Here is a 6,326-nt window from a genome sequence, read left to right as displayed (position 1 = left end):
GTTAGGGTTAGGGTTAGGGTTAGGGTTAGGGTTAGGGTTAGGGTTAGGGTTAGGGTTAGGGTTAGGGTTAGGGTTAGGGTTAGGGTTAGGGTTAGGGTTAGGGTTAGGGTTAGGGTTAGGGTTAGGGTTAGGGTTAGGGTTAGGGTTAGGGTTAGGGTTAGGGTTAGGGTTAGGGTTAGGGTTAGGGTTAGGGTTAGGGTTAGGGTTAGGGTTAGGGTTAGGGTTAGGGTTAGGGTTAGGGTTAGGGTTAGGGTTAGGGTTAGGGTTAGGGTTAGGGTTAGGGTTAGGGTTAGGGTTAGGGTTAGGGTTAGGGTTAGGGTTAGGGTTAGGGTTAGGGTTAGGGTTAGGGTTAGGGTTAGGGTTAGGGTTAGGGTTAGGGTTAGGGTTAGGGTTAGGGTTAGGGTTAGGGTTAGGGTTAGGGTTAGGGTTAGGGTTAGGGTTAGGGTTAGGGTTAGGGTTAGGGTTAGGGTTAGGGTTAGGGTTAGGGTTAGGGTTAGGGTTAGGGTTAGGGTTAGGGTTAGGGTTAGGGTTAGGGTTAGGGTTAGGGTTAGGGTTAGGGTTAGGGTTAGGGTTAGGGTTAGGGTTAGGGTTAGGGTTAGGGTTAGGGTTAGGGTTAGGGTTAGGGTTAGGGTTAGGGTTAGGGTTAGGGTTAGGGTTAGGGTTAGGGTTAGGGTTAGGGTTAGGGTTAGGGTTAGGGTTAGGGTTAGGGTTAGGGTTAGGGTTAGGGTTAGGGTTAGGGTTAGGGTTAGGGTTAGGGTTAGGGTTAGGGTTAGGGTTAGGGTTAGGGTTAGGGTTAGGGTTAGGGTTAGGGTTAGGGTTAGGGTTAGGGTTAGGGTTAGGGTTAGGGTTAGGGTTAGGGTTAGGGTTAGGGTTAGGGTTAGGGTTAGGGTTAGGGTTAGGGTTAGGGTTAGGGTTAGGGTTAGGGTTAGGGTTAGGGTTAGGGTTAGGGTTAGGGTTAGGGTTAGGGTTAGGGTTAGGGTTAGGGTTAGGGTTAGGGTTAGGGTTAGGGTTAGGGTTAGGGTTAGGGTTAGGGTTAGGGTTAGGGTTAGGGTTAGGGTTAGGGTTAGGGTTAGGGTTAGGGTTAGGGTTAGGGTTAGGGTTAGGGTTAGGGTTAGGGTTAGGGTTAGGGTTAGGGTTAGGGTTAGGGTTAGGGTTAGGGTTAGGGTTAGGGTTAGGGTTAGGGTTAGGGTTAGGGTTAGGGTTAGGGTTAGGGTTAGGGTTAGGGTTAGGGTTAGGGTTAGGGTTAGGGTTAGGGTTAGGGTTAGGGTTAGGGTTAGGGTTAGGGTTAGGGTTAGGGTTAGGGTTAGGGTTAGGGTTAGGGTTAGGGTTAGGGTTAGGGTTAGGGTTAGGGTTAGGGTTAGGGTTAGGGTTAGGGTTAGGGTTAGGGTTAGGGTTAGGGTTAGGGTTAGGGTTAGGGTTAGGGTTAGGGTTAGGGTTAGGGTTAGGGTTAGGGTTAGGGTTAGGGTTAGGGTTAGGGTTAGGGTTAGGGTTAGGGTTAGGGTTAGGGTTAGGGTTAGGGTTAGGGTTAGGGTTAGGGTTAGGGTTAGGGTTAGGGTTAGGGTTAGGGTTAGGGTTAGGGTTAGGGTTAGGGTTAGGGTTAGGGTTAGGGTTAGGGTTAGGGTTAGGGTTAGGGTTAGGGTTAGGGTTAGGGTTAGGGTTAGGGTTAGGGTTAGGGTTAGGGTTAGGGTTAGGGTTAGGGTTAGGGTTAGGGTTAGGGTTAGGGTTAGGGTTAGGGTTAGGGTTAGGGTTAGGGTTAGGGTTAGGGTTAGGGTTAGGGTTAGGGTTAGGGTTAGGGTTAGGGTTAGGGTTAGGGTTAGGGTTAGGGTTAGGGTTAGGGTTAGGGTTAGGGTTAGGGTTAGGGTTAGGGTTAGGGTTAGGGTTAGGGTTAGGGTTAGGGTTAGGGTTAGGGTTAGGGTTAGGGTTAGGGTTAGGGTTAGGGTTAGGGTTAGGGTTAGGGTTAGGGTTAGGGTTAGGGTTAGGGTTAGGGTTAGGGTTAGGGTTAGGGTTAGGGTTAGGGTTAGGGTTAGGGTTAGGGTTAGGGTTAGGGTTAGGGTTAGGGTTAGGGTTAGGGTTAGGGTTAGGGTTAGGGTTAGGGTTAGGGTTAGGGTTAGGGTTAGGGTTAGGGTTAGGGTTAGGGTTAGGGTTAGGGTTAGGGTTAGGGTTAGGGTTAGGGTTAGGGTTAGGGTTAGGGTTAGGGTTAGGGTTAGGGTTAGGGTTAGGGTTAGGGTTAGGGTTAGGGTTAGGGTTAGGGTTAGGGTTAGGGTTAGGGTTAGGGTTAGGGTTAGGGTTAGGGTTAGGGTTAGGGTTAGGGTTAGGGTTAGGGTTAGGGTTAGGGTTAGGGTTAGGGTTAGGGTTAGGGTTAGGGTTAGGGTTAGGGTTAGGGTTAGGGTTAGGGTTAGGGTTAGGGTTAGGGTTAGGGTTAGGGTTAGGGTTAGGGTTAGGGTTAGGGTTAGGGTTAGGGTTAGGGTTAGGGTTAGGGTTAGGGTTAGGGTTAGGGTTAGGGTTAGGGTTAGGGTTAGGGTTAGGGTTAGGGTTAGGGTTAGGGTTAGGGTTAGGGTTAGGGTTAGGGTTAGGGTTAGGGTTAGGGTTAGGGTTAGGGTTAGGGTTAGGGTTAGGGTTAGGGTTAGGGTTAGGGTTAGGGTTAGGGTTAGGGTTAGGGTTAGGGTTAGGGTTAGGGTTAGGGTTAGGGTTAGGGTTAGGGTTAGGGTTAGGGTTAGGGTTAGGGTTAGGGTTAGGGTTAGGGTTAGGGTTAGGGTTAGGGTTAGGGTTAGGGTTAGGGTTAGGGTTAGGGTTAGGGTTAGGGTTAGGGTTAGGGTTAGGGTTAGGGTTAGGGTTAGGGTTAGGGTTAGGGTTAGGGTTAGGGTTAGGGTTAGGGTTAGGGTTAGGGTTAGGGTTAGGGTTAGGGTTAGGGTTAGGGTTAGGGTTAGGGTTAGGGTTAGGGTTAGGGTTAGGGTTAGGGTTAGGGTTAGGGTTAGGGTTAGGGTTAGGGTTAGGGTTAGGGTTAGGGTTAGGGTTAGGGTTAGGGTTAGGGTTAGGGTTAGGGTTAGGGTTAGGGTTAGGGTTAGGGTTAGGGTTAGGGTTAGGGTTAGGGTTAGGGTTAGGGTTAGGGTTAGGGTTAGGGTTAGGGTTAGGGTTAGGGTTAGGGTTAGGGTTAGGGTTAGGGTTAGGGTTAGGGTTAGGGTTAGGGTTAGGGTTAGGGTTAGGGTTAGGGTTAGGGTTAGGGTTAGGGTTAGGGTTAGGGTTAGGGTTAGGGTTAGGGTTAGGGTTAGGGTTAGGGTTAGGGTTAGGGTTAGGGTTAGGGTTAGGGTTAGGGTTAGGGTTAGGGTTAGGGTTAGGGTTAGGGTTAGGGTTAGGGTTAGGGTTAGGGTTAGGGTTAGGGTTAGGGTTAGGGTTAGGGTTAGGGTTAGGGTTAGGGTTAGGGTTAGGGTTAGGGTTAGGGTTAGGGTTAGGGTTAGGGTTAGGGTTAGGGTTAGGGTTAGGGTTAGGGTTAGGGTTAGGGTTAGGGTTAGGGTTAGGGTTAGGGTTAGGGTTAGGGTTAGGGTTAGGGTTAGGGTTAGGGTTAGGGTTAGGGTTAGGGTTAGGGTTAGGGTTAGGGTTAGGGTTAGGGTTAGGGTTAGGGTTAGGGTTAGGGTTAGGGTTAGGGTTAGGGTTAGGGTTAGGGTTAGGGTTAGGGTTAGGGTTAGGGTTAGGGTTAGGGTTAGGGTTAGGGTTAGGGTTAGGGTTAGGGTTAGGGTTAGGGTTAGGGTTAGGGTTAGGGTTAGGGTTAGGGTTAGGGTTAGGGTTAGGGTTAGGGTTAGGGTTAGGGTTAGGGTTAGGGTTAGGGTTAGGGTTAGGGTTAGGGTTAGGGTTAGGGTTAGGGTTAGGGTTAGGGTTAGGGTTAGGGTTAGGGTTAGGGTTAGGGTTAGGGTTAGGGTTAGGGTTAGGGTTAGGGTTAGGGTTAGGGTTAGGGTTAGGGTTAGGGTTAGGGTTAGGGTTAGGGTTAGGGTTAGGGTTAGGGTTAGGGTTAGGGTTAGGGTTAGGGTTAGGGTTAGGGTTAGGGTTAGGGTTAGGGTTAGGGTTAGGGTTAGGGTTAGGGTTAGGGTTAGGGTTAGGGTTAGGGTTAGGGTTAGGGTTAGGGTTAGGGTTAGGGTTAGGGTTAGGGTTAGGGTTAGGGTTAGGGTTAGGGTTAGGGTTAGGGTTAGGGTTAGGGTTAGGGTTAGGGTTAGGGTTAGGGTTAGGGTTAGGGTTAGGGTTAGGGTTAGGGTTAGGGTTAGGGTTAGGGTTAGGGTTAGGGTTAGGGTTAGGGTTAGGGTTAGGGTTAGGGTTAGGGTTAGGGTTAGGGTTAGGGTTAGGGTTAGGGTTAGGGTTAGGGTTAGGGTTAGGGTTAGGGTTAGGGTTAGGGTTAGGGTTAGGGTTAGGGTTAGGGTTAGGGTTAGGGTTAGGGTTAGGGTTAGGGTTAGGGTTAGGGTTAGGGTTAGGGTTAGGGTTAGGGTTAGGGTTAGGGTTAGGGTTAGGGTTAGGGTTAGGGTTAGGGTTAGGGTTAGGGTTAGGGTTAGGGTTAGGGTTAGGGTTAGGGTTAGGGTTAGGGTTAGGGTTAGGGTTAGGGTTAGGGTTAGGGTTAGGGTTAGGGTTAGGGTTAGGGTTAGGGTTAGGGTTAGGGTTAGGGTTAGGGTTAGGGTTAGGGTTAGGGTTAGGGTTAGGGTTAGGGTTAGGGTTAGGGTTAGGGTTAGGGTTAGGGTTAGGGTTAGGGTTAGGGTTAGGGTTAGGGTTAGGGTTAGGGTTAGGGTTAGGGTTAGGGTTAGGGTTAGGGTTAGGGTTAGGGTTAGGGTTAGGGTTAGGGTTAGGGTTAGGGTTAGGGTTAGGGTTAGGGTTAGGGTTAGGGTTAGGGTTAGGGTTAGGGTTAGGGTTAGGGTTAGGGTTAGGGTTAGGGTTAGGGTTAGGGTTAGGGTTAGGGTTAGGGTTAGGGTTAGGGTTAGGGTTAGGGTTAGGGTTAGGGTTAGGGTTAGGGTTAGGGTTAGGGTTAGGGTTAGGGTTAGGGTTAGGGTTAGGGTTAGGGTTAGGGTTAGGGTTAGGGTTAGGGTTAGGGTTAGGGTTAGGGTTAGGGTTAGGGTTAGGGTTAGGGTTAGGGTTAGGGTTAGGGTTAGGGTTAGGGTTAGGGTTAGGGTTAGGGTTAGGGTTAGGGTTAGGGTTAGGGTTAGGGTTAGGGTTAGGGTTAGGGTTAGGGTTAGGGTTAGGGTTAGGGTTAGGGTTAGGGTTAGGGTTAGGGTTAGGGTTAGGGTTAGGGTTAGGGTTAGGGTTAGGGTTAGGGTTAGGGTTAGGGTTAGGGTTAGGGTTAGGGTTAGGGTTAGGGTTAGGGTTAGGGTTAGGGTTAGGGTTAGGGTTAGGGTTAGGGTTAGGGTTAGGGTTAGGGTTAGGGTTAGGGTTAGGGTTAGGGTTAGGGTTAGGGTTAGGGTTAGGGTTAGGGTTAGGGTTAGGGTTAGGGTTAGGGTTAGGGTTAGGGTTAGGGTTAGGGTTAGGGTTAGGGTTAGGGTTAGGGTTAGGGTTAGGGTTAGGGTTAGGGTTAGGGTTAGGGTTAGGGTTAGGGTTAGGGTTAGGGTTAGGGTTAGGGTTAGGGTTAGGGTTAGGGTTAGGGTTAGGGTTAGGGTTAGGGTTAGGGTTAGGGTTAGGGTTAGGGTTAGGGTTAGGGTTAGGGTTAGGGTTAGGTTAGGGTTAGGGTTAGGGTTAGGGTTAGGGTTAGGGTTAGGGTTAGGGTTAGGGTTAGGGTTAGGGTTAGGGTTAGGGTTAGGGTTAGGGTTAGGGTTAGGGTTAGGGTTAGGGTTAGGGTTAGGGTTAGGGTTAGGGTTAGGGTTAGGGTTAGGGTTAGGGTTAGGGTTAGGGTTAGGGTTAGGGTTAGGGTTAGGGTTAGGGTTAGGGTTAGGGTGTAGGGTTAAGGTTAGGGTTAGGGTTAGGGTTAGGGTTAGGGTTAGGGTTAGGGTTAGGGTTAGGGTTAGGGTTAGGGTTAGGGTTAGGGTTAGGGGTTAGGGTTAGGGTTAGGGTTAGGGTTAGGGTTAGGGTTAGGGTTAGGGTTAGGGTTAGGGTTAGGGTTAGGGTTAGGGTTAGGGTTAGGGTTAGGGTTAGGGTTAGGGTTAGGGTTAGGGTTAGGGTTAGGGTTAGGGTTAGGGTTAGGGTTAGGGTTAGGGTTAGGGTTAGGGTTAGGGTTAGGGTTAGGGTTAGGGTTAGGGTTAGGGTTAGGGTTAGGGTTAGGGTTAGGGTTAGGGTTAGGGTTAGGGTTAGTGGGTTAGGGTTAGGGTTAGGGTTAGGGTTAGGGTTAGGGTTAGGGTTAGGGTTAGGGTTAGGGTTAGGGTTAG

This window comes from Sus scrofa, chromosome 9 (genome assembly GCF_054392235.1).
Source record: "Sus scrofa isolate SSC_HxYL_T2T_F1_AM1 chromosome 9, Sscrofa_HxYL_maternal_Yorkshire_Landrace_v2.0, whole genome shotgun sequence".
Lineage (NCBI taxonomy): Eukaryota > Metazoa > Chordata > Mammalia > Artiodactyla > Suidae > Sus > Sus scrofa.
The sequence above is the reverse complement of the archived record's forward strand: the minus strand, read 5'-3'. Positions refer to the sequence as shown.